A 14,337-nucleotide genomic window follows, 5' to 3' on the forward strand; every position below is an offset into this window, starting at 1 on the left:
GATAGGACTTGTATTTGTGCAGTGACATACAGTAGCTAAGTATTCACTACCTACCCACAGTGGAAGGTCAACTTGATTTTTCATCTTTTAGCTTTTGGTTCTCGGATGTCCCCCTGGATATATTGTTTATATTTATTTATAACAGGTATGCAGTTTCAATATCTGGGATGCCGCTGCCTCCGACACTGGTGCAGAGGTCCTTCACATCGGGGGGAAGTACCAAAGGAGCGCTGAGTCCAACTGACACCCGGGCAGCACTGACTTCACTCCCACTCGCAGTCTCTGGTTGTCACAGAGCAGCGCATGATGGCAAACTACATTCAGCGCTGCTTTGTCAATTGCACCTTCCAGAACGCTGTCTCCTGACAAGACACAAACACCTCAGTGCTCCTTAGACCACGCTAGAAATTTGCTGAAGTGCATGGTTTCCACGTAGTACAAAGCGCCATCGGTGGGCCGGATTGAGCTCTGGTGGGTTTTGCAGGTTTGTTTATTTGACGGACTCAGAATTCCCTGGCAATGACTGGGGTGCAGAGACTTTTGAGGGAACAGGGGCCAACCAGCAAGCCTCTGGAGAACAATCGGTGCTGGGCACAAATGGGGGTAGCAAGCATCAGGCCAACACATAAGGTAGGTAGGCCAAATGGCAGTTCCTCCTGGCTAAGCAGCATCCCTCTGGGTAGAACAGAGTCAGGGAGCAGCTGGCAGCAAGGTAACAAGCAGAAAAGCAATCCGGTGAGTCCTTTAGGCCACCCAGCATGTAGCAGGCAGCAGGGCAACAGCAGCAGAGCAGTCCAGATGAGTCCTTTGAGCAGCACAGCAGTCCTTCTCACATAGGTTTTGTTACAGGTCCAAATGTGTTCTGCAAACATGGGGTAAGAACCCCTGTACTTATACTCAAAAATGCCTTTGATGTAAGGGGTGACTGCAAAGGAACCCTTTAAAGTGTAACACAACCCCTTTGAACCCAGCCCTGTCTCCAGACATCAGTAGGGGGTAAATTAGCCCTTTGTGTGAGGGCAGGACACACCCTATTGATATGTAAAGTGTGAACAACCTCTCCCTCCCCCAGGCCTGGAAGACTATCAGTATGCAGATGGATGCAGATGCCTCCCCTGTCACACCCAGCCTCTCCTGTGGTTTGGCTGTCTGGAAAGTATGCACAAAGGGTAGCTGTCACTCTGTCATAGATGTGGATTAGAGTCAGGTTGCAAATCACTAGAGTTTTAAGCACAAATAAATTTTCACTTTCTAAAAGTGGCATTACTAAAATTGTATTGTAAAATCCACCTATACCAGTAAGCAGGATTTCTCACTACCATTCCAAACATACCAAACATGGAAACACTATTACTTTTAAATCAGAAATGACCACTTAAAAGTATATTAGGGAATTCCCAGTGCTAACCTATGAGAGGAGCAGCTCTTACAGTAGTGAAAAACAAAATAGGCTGTTTGTCACTACTAGGACAAGTAAAACATAAACGTGCGTCCTACCTTTTGCATATATAGCACCCTGCCCATAGGGCTACCAACGGCCTACCTTAGGGGTGACGCATGTGTAGTAAAAGGTGAGTGTAGGCCTTTGCAAGTAGGTTTAAATGCCAAGTCAATGTAGCAGTACACTGAGCACACGGGCACTGTAGTGGCAGGCCTGAGACAGGTTTGAAAATCTACTTCCGTGGGTGGCACAATTAGCAAAGCAAGCCCACTAGTAGCATTTAATTTACAGGACCTGGCTATATGGTATACCACTTTACAAGGGACTTACAAATAAACTAAATATGCCAAACAGGTGTAAGGCAATGATACCAAGTTTTAGGTGAGAGAGCACATGCACTTTAGCACTGGTTTGCAGTAGTAAAGTCCTCAGAGTTCTAAAAACAACAAAAAGAAGGTCAGAAAAATAGGAGGAAAAAGGCAAAAAGTTTGAAGATAACCGTGCAAAAAGGGCCATTTCCAACAGAGTGGTTTATACTGACTGTAGTACAAATAGTGTGCTAAAAGTGGTGATTATAACTAAAACACAGCACTGCAAAAATGCAATAGTTTGCTGCAAAACCTTTATGTATATGCCACAAAATTTGAATAATCATCCTACAATAACCAGGGGGGTCTGATTATTACACCGCGCAGAGAACAGTGTTACCGTAGTGCGTGTGCTCAGAAAGATGGCATCATGGTGAAGCCAGTACTGTTTTACTGTGCATGCCCAGAACACGAAGGAGAATGTGTCTGCAGAGGCTAAGACTGAGGCAGCAGACAGTTGTGCCCTCAGTAAGCGAGGTTGTTTGCGTCTAATACAATTAAAGGGACGCACATTAAATGGAACAGTTCTGGCAACCAAGAGATTAGCCGATAGACTCTTTAACAAAGCTTGGTGGTAGTCAGCTTATTCCTAGCACAGGGTTGTTTCACGGCGGTTGTTTCCTGCCCTACTACACTCACGGTGGTACTCTGAAGACAAAACACAGGCAATATAAAAAAAGAGTCTGTGAATTTGTAACATTGTGAAATAGTGGTCGAAGTGCATGGAAAAGTATAGGAACTGTGATGCTGCATGCAATTGGGGCAGGGTGAGTGAGCATGGCGGTGTGCTCAAAGGCGTTGCTAAAAAAACAAAATATTTTGAAACTTTTTACAGTCTTTGACCTTCAGTTAACTACATACAAAACAACGCACAGCTTAAATTAAAATTAAATGCAAATTATGGGAAATACACTATTGTCCATTTTGAAGCCTCCATTAGTTAATGCAGTGCAACAAAGAGCCCCAGAACTAAATCCTGGTTGGTGCAGTGGGGAACAGTGACTTGTGTATATTTAGTGCTGCAAGGACACAGTCTGTAACAGAGAGCACTGTGAACATGTAATCCATTATATTTTTCATGCATTACACACAGTATAAGATAGGCTGCTACAAAATGTGCATGTTTCAGATAAAAAAGTTCTTCCAAAATATAGACCCAGATTTATGTGGGCCTAGTGCCATTCCAATGCCACATTAGCGTCATTTTTTTACACTAATGTAACGTTAGACGGCAAAAGCTCTGCACAATATCTACAAAGTGCAAACATTGTGCCACATTGTAACGCCTTGTGCCACATTTCGCCTGCACCAGTCATAATGTATGCAAGGAGGGGGTGTCCTGGCGCTAAGAGATTTCTTTGTCTCATTTTCATTGCCATTTTTTAACGCCTGCTAAGAGCAGGTGTTAAAAAGAGACTCCTATTGGTTACAATGGGCCTCAGGGTGCTTTGCAGGATTAGTGTCATAATTTTTACGCTAATCCTGCAAAGCACCGGACTATCAGCAAAAATTATGACTCTAGTCCCCCTGACTACCACCATGGTGCACCATACTGTAAATATGGCGCACACATGGTGGCGTTAGGGGGGCGCTAAGGGGCGCAAGAAAAGTGGCACAGCTGTAAATCCCTTTGGATATAATAAGATTTATATATAGGTGGTTATATATATATATATATATATATATATATAGCTCTCAACCTCACAAACTGGATCTCCAACTGCGCTGACAACCTTGCTCCCCTCAAACGCACGCATCGACAGACCAACACCAAAAAACCTCTCTGGTTCTCTGACACCCTCAAAGAATCAAAGAAAACTTGTCGTGCCCTTGAGAAGGCCTGGCGCAAGGACCACACCGCTGACAACATGACCGCCCTCAAGAACGCTACACGCGAACACCACCACCTGATCCGCACTGCCAAAAGGAACTTTTTCACCGACAGACTAGACAAAAACAGCCACAACAGCAGAGAACTCTTCAGCATCGTCAAAGAGTTCTCCAACCCCAGCGCCAGCGCCAACGCCGTCACGCCCTCACAGGATTTGTGCGAATCCCTCGCCACTTTCTTCCATCGCAAGATCAGCGACCTCCACGACAGCTTCGGACACCAGACCCAACCATACACCACTGAACCCGCTTCCCCGGACATCACCCTCAACAACTGGACCCACATCAACACGGAAGAAACCAAATCCATCATGAACTCTATCCACTCCGGCGCCCCTTCGGACCCCTGCCCGCACTTCATCTTTAACAAAGCCGACGACATCATCGCCCCGCACCTCCAGACCGTCATCAACTCTTCTTTTTCTTCTGCTACCTTCCCCGAATGCTGGAAGCACGCTGAAGTCAACGCCCTACTAAAGAAACCTACGGCTGACCCAAGCGACCTGAAAAACTTCCGCCCCATCTCTCTTCTACCTTTCCCAGCCAAGGTAATAGAAAAGACCGTCAACAAACAGCTGACCACCTTCCTGGAAGACAACAACCTGCTCGACCCTTCACAAACCGGATTCCGAACCAACCACAGCACGGAAACCGCCCTCATCTCAGTCACAGACGACATCAGAACCCTGATGGACAACGGTGAAACAGTCGCCCTCATTCTCCTCGACCTCTCGGCTGCCTTTGACACCGTCTGTCACCGCACCCTAATCACCCGCCTACGCTCCACCGGGATCCAAGGCCAGGCCCTGGACTGGATCGCCTCCTTCCTCGCTAACCGCTCCCAAAGAGTTTACCTCCCTCCGTTTCGCTCAGAACCCACCAAGATCATCTGCGGCGTACCTCAAGGCTCATCGCTCAGCCCGACACTCTTCAATGTCTACATGAGCCCCCTCGCCGACATCGTACGCAAGCACGACATCATCATCACCTCCTACGCCGACGACACCCAACTTGTACTCTCCCTCACCAAGGACCCCGCCAGCGCCAAGACCAACCTACAAGAGGGTATGAAGGACGTCGCAGATTGGATGAGGCTCAGCCGCCTAAAGCTGAACTCTGAAAAAACGGAAGTCCTCATCCTCGGCAACACCCCGTCCGCCTGGGACGACTCCTGGTGGCCCACGGCCCTCGGCACCGCACCGACCCCCGCAGACCACGCCCGCAACCTCGGCTTCATCTTGGACCCTCTTCTCACCATGACCAAGCAAGTCAACGCCGTGTCCTCTGCCTGCTTCCTCACTCTCCGCATGCTCCGCAAGATCTTCCGCTGGATCCCCGCCGACACCAGAAAAACCGTGACCCACGCCCTTGTCACGAGTCGCCTGGACTACGGCAACACCCTCTACGCCGGGACCACCGCCAAACTCCAAAACCGCCTGCAACGCATCCAAAACGCCTCGGCCCGCCTCATCCTCGACGTACCCCGCAACAGCCACATCTCCGCACACCTGAGACACCTGCATTGGCTCCCAGTCAGCAAAAGGATCACCTTCCGTCTTCTCACCCACGCACACAAAGCCCTCCACAACAAGGGACCGGAATACCTCAACAGACGCCTCAGCTTCTACGTCCCCACCCGCCCCCTCCGCTCCGCTGGCCTCGCACTTGCTGCCGTCCCTCGCACCCGCCGCTCCACGGCGGGTGGGAGATCTTTCTCCTTCCTGGCGGCCAAGACCTGGAACTCCCTCCCCACCAGCCTCAGGACCACCCAGGACCACTCCGCTTTCCGGAGACTCCTAAAGACTTGGCTGTTCGAGCAGCGATAACCCCCCCTTTCCCCCCTAGCGCCTTGAGACCCGCACGGGTGAGTAGCGCGCTTTATAAATGTTAATGATTTGATTTGATTTGATTTGATTTGATATACGTCACAGTTGTCACAGAGCAATTCGTCCACCAAGATGACAGAAGGGGCTAGTCCAGGTCCTGTTACCACTGATAAGCTGGTGAGTTGGAGGAAAGGACTCTCGTAGCTTGTATACTTGTAGGTTGAACGGGAGGTCAGCCTTACTACCCTTGGGCTCCACGTCTGTGTTCTAGGTACAAGAGGGTGCATGCCTAGTCCTTCAGGGCTCTTCACATGTCACATACACCAGGTTCAGTTCTCTTTTGTTTTTCCACAGGTCCAGGAAGTGTTCTGAAGTGGGTGTCTGAAGGTGCCACATTTATGCCTGGAAGCAACTAGTGGATGGGAATGACTCCTGGTTTTACCCTAAACAATAGATAAACCTTCCTGGGGCCAAGCTTACCCACTTTCAACATTTTCAGGATGGCAAAAATCTTTGACCACACTAAACCTGGACTGTGAGGGCTGGGGGTATGTGTGGGGAATGTACTATAGTCATCCTAGTGTCTTCCATTCTCTAACACTAAAATCCAGTTTGAAGCAGCTACTGAACCCACAATAGTCTCAGAGATCGAAGTCTGGTAGGACAAAAGCAATATTCTTCAGCAGTCAGAGAGTGGCTACAGAAGAACTGTCTTGGCATCCTGCTCTCCCTCTTTCCAGTGTCAGATATGGCTCAGCAGACCTGTCAAATAGGATTTGACAGTGTAATGTAAAAAAAGATGCTCACAGCCCCCACCCTTCTTCTCGGCTCAAAGGAGTCATCCCTGCCCATTCGGGTTGACCTATCTATCACAGTGACCTATTGTGTAGCTCATGGTGGAATTTTACACCTTATTCAGGACAAGTACAGGGTGGGGGAACCTGGAGAATGAATGCAAATTAGCCGGTATGCCCTTCAAGCAGAGAAAAGATAACCTCATAAATATGTATTTGTAAGAAAATGACTTATTATTCAGAGGGGTGGAAGCCCATTGCAAATAAAAACAACAATCCTTGTCTGAATGAACCAAAAATGTTACTGTGCTCAACTCTCTGGTAGCTTGGCACAAAGCAGCCATGCTTAATTTAAAGGCAATGTGTAAAGAATTTATGCAGAATACAAACAGTAATGAATTGAAAATACAACACAAGGAAAAAAATCCCCAACTGATTTAGAGAAATAGAGTGCATTTTAATAAGAAACACAGAGCACCAAGAAACACAAAGCACCACTACCTGTTATCAGATTTCACTGCACCAGAGGAAGCTCACAAGTTCAGGCCAACTACGATGGAGTGTGGGTCGGATAGATGGACCAGGTTAGTCCTACTGAAGAGTTACCTGTTCAAATCTGGCACAAAGGGTACCTTCTAGGAAGGCTGTCACTTCCGTCTGGATCTTGGGGGCTTTCCAAGCCAGGATTGTCTGGATCTTGTTAGGGGTTAGAACCTTGACCCCACCAACTTGATGGCCCAAGTACACCACAGAAACCTGTACTCTCTGGCACTTACTGACCTTGTTGATAGTCAGGCCTGTTTGGAGGTAGTGCATGTGGTCATACCAGCTAGAGCTGAAGATTACAATGTCTAAGTAGGCAGCAATGAAGTCCTCCAACTATTGGTGAATGAAAATTCCGCTCCGCTGGGAGAGTATGAGGAGTTTTGCCCACTCTGTGCTCCACTTGGAGGCAGAGTTCCAGAAAATCTCCCTCAACCGCTGCATGCCAGAGATATTTCTTGCACATGGATCGCAAAATCTTAAGTTGGTGAGCGCAAGTGAGACTTTGTCTCCCCTACCGTGATTTTTTGGTGCTAGGATGCTTCCCGGTGAGATTTCTCAAACTGGCCAGTTGAGGCAGGTCAGGACTGTTCACGTTGAGAAAGCTGCTGCTCGAATAGAAAATTTACTTGAGCAGCAGAAAGAAGCAGAGCCCTCTGGTGTGCTGCGTGGTGCAGTTTGTGCTGATTTTGCAGCACGGAAGAAGCTTCCAGTGTTAAAAATCAGTGTGAAGTGCCAGATTCCACCCTCTTCTGGAGCTCTGTGGAATGTTTCTGAGTTTTTACGTAAGTTTGTGGGTTCCACCCAGGCCTACCTCCAACCCAGCTAGGACCCAGTTGACCAAGCTCTAAAAGGTGGCAGGGGCATTCATTAACCCAAAGGGCACTATTCAAAACTGGTAGTGGCCCGCTGGGGTGGAGAATGCAGACCTCCCCTTGTCCCCTTATTTAAGGCAATCTGCCTGTTTCCTGATGTCAAGTCAAACCAACCAGTCGATGAGCTAATAAAGCTCTGGGGATGGGGTGTTCATCACTTTTAGTGACTGAGCTGAGCCCTCTGTATTCCAAACAGAGCTGGAGTTCTGATGTGGTGGCCTTGGGTAGCAGAACCACTAGGCTGGACCAAAAGTTGTTGGAGTGCTCAATCAGCCCCTGGCTGAAACTGACCACACATTGGGGGTTATTCCAACTTTGGAGGAGGTGGTAATCCGTCCCAAATGTGACGGATTTACCACCAGCCGTATTACGAGTTCCATAGGATATAATGGACTTGTAATACGGCTGGTGGTAGATCCGTCACTTTACCGTCACTTTTGGGACGGATTACCACTTCCTCCAAAGTTGGAATAACCCCCATTGTTTGTTGACAGCTCCTGTATGACGTCTGTACTCTCTGAGAGTTGAGGAAACATCCTACCTGGGTCATGTAACTTTGATGCAAGTATCAGAACTGAATTCCCTTACCAGGGCCTGTTGCGCCTCTAATACATTAAGAGTCACCATTTACACTGATGGTGCGTGATTACAGACAGCTGTGCTCACAGAGAGGATTTCTGCTGTCATCTGGTTCTCCTCTTTGGAACAGATTGCATGTCTCAGATTTACTGAATGCACTCCAATTGCAAAGAGAGATAGCTGTCATGAAGTGTGCCACACACAGAGTGGCTTTAACTTTGTCACCTGAGGCAACTCATAAAGGGATAAAATCACTTGATATTGTGCTCTTGTACTCAGCATGTTTCACTTGGATGAACCATGAAGTACAGAGGGAGAGACAGTGTCAAACATTTTTAATGATTTGAGAGAACTGCAACATTAAGGGGGTCATTCCAACCCTGGCGGTCAATGACCGCCGGGTTGGAGGACCGCGGGAGCACCGCCGACAGGCCGGCGGTGCTCCCAAGGGCATTCCGACCGCGGCGGTAAAGCCGCGGTCGGACCGGCAACACTGGCGGTCTCCCGCCAGTGTACCGCCGCCCTTTGGAATCCTCCAAGGCGGTGCAGCTAGCTGCGCCGCCGAGGGGATTCCGACCCCCCCTACCGCCATCCATTTCCCGGCGGTCCGCCTGCCGGGAACCGGATGGCGGTAGGGGGGGTCGCGGGGCCCCTGGGGGCCCATGCAGTGCCCATGCCACTCGCATGGGCACTGCAGGGGCCCCATAAGAGGGCCCCTACAAGTATTTCACTGTCTGCTTGGCAGACAGTGAAATACGCGACGGGTGCAACAGCACCCGTCGCACCTTCCCACTCCGCCGGCTCGATTACGAGCCGGCATCCTCGTGGGAAGGGAGTTTTTCCCTGGGCTGGCGGGCGGTCTTTTGGCGACCGCCCGCCAGCCCAGGGAAAAACTTAGAATACCCTCCGCGGTCTTTTGACCGCAGAGCGGTATTTCGGAGGGGGGAAGTCTGGCGGGCGGCCTCCGCCGCCCGCCAGACTTGGAATGACCCCCTAAGTCTTTGAAATTTAAAAGTCTAAATGGGAAAAGGTGGGTTGTACAAAAGATGCCAGTGGCATTTGTCAGGAGAAGGAAAACCAGTGCTGCCTGATTCCTTGTTGTCTGCCATGGTAAGAAACTGGCATGGCCCAACCCATGTTGGTCGAGATGGAATAGTCCAGACTTTCAAAAGGTATTTGTTAGACCTGACAGCCTTAGGTTGGTCACCCTAACTTTTTGCCTGCCTCCCTCCACTTTTTGGACACTGTTTTTGCTGGTTTTATGACTCTGCGCATTTTACCACTGCTAACCAGTGCTAAAGTGCATATGATCTCTCACTTAAAACATGGTGACATTGGATCATATCCAATTGGCTTATTTAATTTACTTATATGTCCCTAGTAAAGTGCACTAAATGTGCCCAGGGCCTGTAGAATAAATGCTACTAGTGGGCCTGCAGCACTGATTGTGCCACCCACTTAATAAGCCCCTCAACCATGTCTCAGTCCTGCCATTGCAAGGCCTGTGTGTGCAGTTTCACTGCCAATTCGACTTGGCATTTAAAAGTACTTGCCAAGCCTAAAACTCCCCTTTTTCTACATATAAGTAACCCATAAGGTAGGCCCTACGTAACCCGTAGGGCAGGGTGCTGTGCAGAGAAAAGGCAGGACATGTACCTGTGTAGTTTACATGTCCTGGTAGTGTAAAAATCCCAAATTAGTTTTACACTGCTGTGAGGCCTGATCCTTTCATAGGCTAACATTAAGGCTACCCTCATATAGTGTTTGAATGGTAGATTCTGATCTGAAAGGAGTAACAAGGTCATATTTAGTATGGCCAGAATGGTAATACAAAATCCGGCTGACTGGTGAAGTTGGATTTAATATTGCTATTTTAGAATTGCGGCTTTTAGAAAGTGAACATTTCTCTGCACTAAAATCCTTCTGTGCCTTACAATCCTCGTCTGGCTAGGTTTAGTTGGTAGCTCCCTTGTGCATTCACTCAGACAAACCCCAAACATAGGATGCTCAGTCACACTTGCATACATCTGCATATTGAATGGGTCTTCCTGGGCTGGGAGGATGGAGGGCCTGAAACTTACATGTCAAAGGACAGTAGCCTGCCCTCACACAAATGACTGCCACACCCCCTACTGGGACCCTGGCAGACAGGATGGAACTGAAAGGGGACCTTGTGCACTTCTAAGCCACTCTTTGAAGTCTCCCCAACTTCAAAGGCACATTTGGGTATTTAAGCAGGGTCTCTGACCCTACCAACTCAGACACTTCTGGACAAGATACCGCTGTAGGAGAAACCCTGAAGCAGAACCTGCAACCTGCCAAGAGGAACTGCCTTGCTGCTCAAAGGACTCACCTGACTGCTTTTCTGGAAAGGACTGCTACCCTGCTGTTGCCCTGCTGCCTTGCTGCCCTCTGGCTCTGCTGAGAAGTGCTCTCTAAGGGCTTGGATAGAGCTTACCTCCTGTTCCTTGAAGTCTCAGGACCAAAAAGAATTAATCTCTGCAAAGAACTCCTTGTGTGGCACAAATCGACGCACAGCCTGCAAGAAATGATGCCAGCCTGTAAGGAACGCTGCACAGCCTGCATCACGGTGTAACCGGAACGACGCAGCCCGACTTCCTGACGAAGAGATCGACGCAGCGCCAGCGTTGCGACTGGAACTTTCGACACACTGCCCACTGGATCGACGCAAAGCTGACCGGGAACGATGCAGCCCGACTTCCTGAGAGGAATCGACGCAGCACCTGCTGTGAGACAGATATTTCCACGCATCGCCCACCGGATCGACGCAGCTCCTGCGACTTCGTCCTGATAGTGCCGGATTTCAATGCATCGTCCCCGGGGCATCTGAAAACCATGCGACCCAAAGAGGATCCAAGTCTGCACACCAGAAATCGACGCAAAGCCTTCTCTTCATGGAAAATAAATGACGCATCGTCTGTGTGCAGCCGGAGAAATCGACGAACACCTCCCCGTTTTCCATGCATCTCCTCCTCTGCAGTCCCTTGCGGAGAATTGGAATGCAAACCAGATACTTTGTATTTGCAAGAGATACTTGTTGCTTTTTAAAAGACTAAAGACACTTTATATAATTTTTACAGTGATATCTCAAAGTATACTTATTGCATCTTGATCGTTTTGACCTGCCTCTTACCAGATAAATATTATATTTTTTTCTAAACACTGTGTGGTGTATTTTTGTGGTGCTCTACTGTGTTATTGCATGATTTATTGCACAAATATTTTACACATTGCCTTCTCAGTTAAGCCTGACTGCTCTGTGCCAAGCTTCTAGATTGTGGATTGTGTGTGACTTACCCTGACTATAGTGAGGGTCCTTGCTTGGACAGGGGGTCACCTGACTGCCAACCAAAGACCCCATTTTTAACAGTATTGGTACAATCTCACTTTCGATTAATGATTGAAAATCTATGTCATTGGTGTATGACGTGTCAGAGTCAGAATGTGGGAAAAATAGTTGTCGTAACATAGGGAAGTCTGATGATCCCTGTAAATGTCTTCAACTTGATTTTTTGGAAATGTTCAGATGCATCTCACTGAGGTATATATTAGTTGTTGTGTGCCTATTTTCTCATTGGGATATGGCCTATCCCACATAGAGATGTGATAGTCTGACAATTGCCAAGCTACTCCTGATTAAATTGATCCTGTGATTTTGAATGCCAGTTTATCTTAAATCAGATCAAGGGACTCACTTCAAGAATGAGAAGATGCAGCTACTACGTGCAGCTTTAGGGATTGATCAGAGATTCCATTTGTAGCTATAAATCAGAAGTCCCCAGCATTGTAGAGAAGATAAATGGTACAAACAAGGCAAAATGAGTTAAGGCATGCACTTCTACTTCTCCCAATTGGCCAGATACGCTCCCCTTAGAACTCATGAGCATTCAAAGTACTCCACGCAGAAGAACTGGACTCTCCTGACATGAAGTGTTGATGGGAAGAGCGATGAGAATATCACAGATGATCTGTTCTCAAGGACTGTAAAGAGTTGGCTGATGTATGTTCTCTCACTAGGTTGACATTGCAACATCATCCATGAAGACAGGCCCCTGCTACAACCTGAACCTCGGAAACTGGGTTCTTGTGAGAAGACATGTTTGCAAGTCGTGCCTGGAAGAACAGCGGTGAAGGCCATATGTGGTCATTCTAGTGACCAACACCACAGTGAGATGTGCAGGCTTGCCTAACTAGACTCATTCTTCACATACAAAGAGAGTGAGAGTCAATTTGAAGTTTCAGAAGCATCAGGAGACAAGGGAAAGGGTCAACTCGAAAATCCTTGACCCCATACTCCAGAGTCTTGGTTGGATCCAGGATATCATAAGAAAACATGATCCTCAGCAATGAATGGATGCAGTGATCACAGACTGAGACTCTGGATGCACCAAGAATCCAGAAGAAATTGGAAAACTGAAACAGTACAGGAAAAGAGAGCTCTTCGGGAACAGAGTACAGAGCTGGAGAGACCTCAGAGGATGCTCTGGTGTCTGACGACAAACAAATGCTTCATAGACCTGAAATATCTAGCACCAAGGCGAGTACATTGAGAAGTCAAGTATTCAAAATCTGAAGGCAGAAGAAAAAGGGTGCTGTCTAAAGTGACAAGACCAGAGACAATTGACGAAGAGCCTGAAGACCGAGAAGACCAAAGGCTAAGGGAAATCAGTGATGAAGGCTTAAAACAGAAATGGGGTAAAAGACCAAAGAGAGAGAGAGGAAACGCAATCAGAAGTACACAGGTCCTGAATAAACTTAATTTGTTAACAATGACAACGAATCAGACGACTGCTTGACTGATACTGACAAACTTCCATGAATTGAGTCAAAGTTTAAAAAAAAGGCATTCAAAACGTCTCTGACGTTCCGACGAAAGACTGACAAAAGTCAAAGTGTGAATCAGCGAGATTAGGAAAATGGTCAAAGGACCTTAGAGCCATAGGCATCTGATTCATGTAGCCTATTGCCCCTGTAGACTTCGAGATAGGATAAAGATGATAGGATAGGAATCGAGGACATACAATTTGCAACTAACAAGAAAATACTTTATCTTGAACAGACACGGGATTACCATGGATGTTAAAGGCTGAAAAATTGTCTCAGTTGTTTTGGTAGTTTCCATAGCAGTATCTGTAGTTGAGTGGATGTAAGATTTCTATCTCGTGGATAGAAATGTTTCACCTTACTTGATTAATGTAACAAAAACAATAACCGTTAACAAAGAAACTCATGTAGATAGATTTTCAAATGTTCTCCAGTCTGGAGGCGTCTATGATGATAATGTTTCCTTTCAAATGTTTGCAGAATATGTAAAATTAATGAAGATCGAGGACAACTATGTATGCTCTTATAATCTGGCTTCAGCCGTAGAGGGGTCTTCTTACTTTCATCTTCTCCTTTTGTATACTTTTTCGTGCAGAGTGTATCTAAATAAATTCTGCTTCAATGTTCAATCGAGCGTTTGTATTCAAATTATGCATATGCCCCAGAGATGTGCCTGTATCGAATGGTTTGAATATGTATATATGACCAACAAAACATCCACATCGATTTGGATAAATGCTTTTGTGCGAATTGACAGCCATAAGTATATGATGGATTTTTTACTTTGCCTACTAAAGCAAACCTCACTAATACTGACCAGCATGAACTAACGTGTAAGCATAGTCAAAATGAAAGAGTCTTCATAGATGAGTTGAATGAAAGAATTAGAGAGAAATAAAGAAAAGTAAGAAAGGAATAAGAAAGGAGAAGTAGGCGAGTCAAAGAAAGAATCTAAACCCAAAGGTGAGTTTAGACCTAGGCAAGAAGAGAGCTTTATGCATAGTGCGAAGGCAAGAATGGAATGAAACTGTTGAAAATATAGGACAGAGTAAGTGCTCTTATAGTTACTTAGTCAAAAGAAGTGTTTGCCAAGATCGAGGTTAGTATTAAAAACATTTATTATGTGTGTGGAGCAAAGCAGTATACTTTCATTTGCCGCATAATTGGCTAGTTAGG

The sequence above is a fragment of the Pleurodeles waltl genome, chromosome 2_2 (genome assembly GCF_031143425.1).
Source record: "Pleurodeles waltl isolate 20211129_DDA chromosome 2_2, aPleWal1.hap1.20221129, whole genome shotgun sequence".
Taxonomy (NCBI): domain Eukaryota; kingdom Metazoa; phylum Chordata; class Amphibia; order Caudata; family Salamandridae; genus Pleurodeles; species Pleurodeles waltl.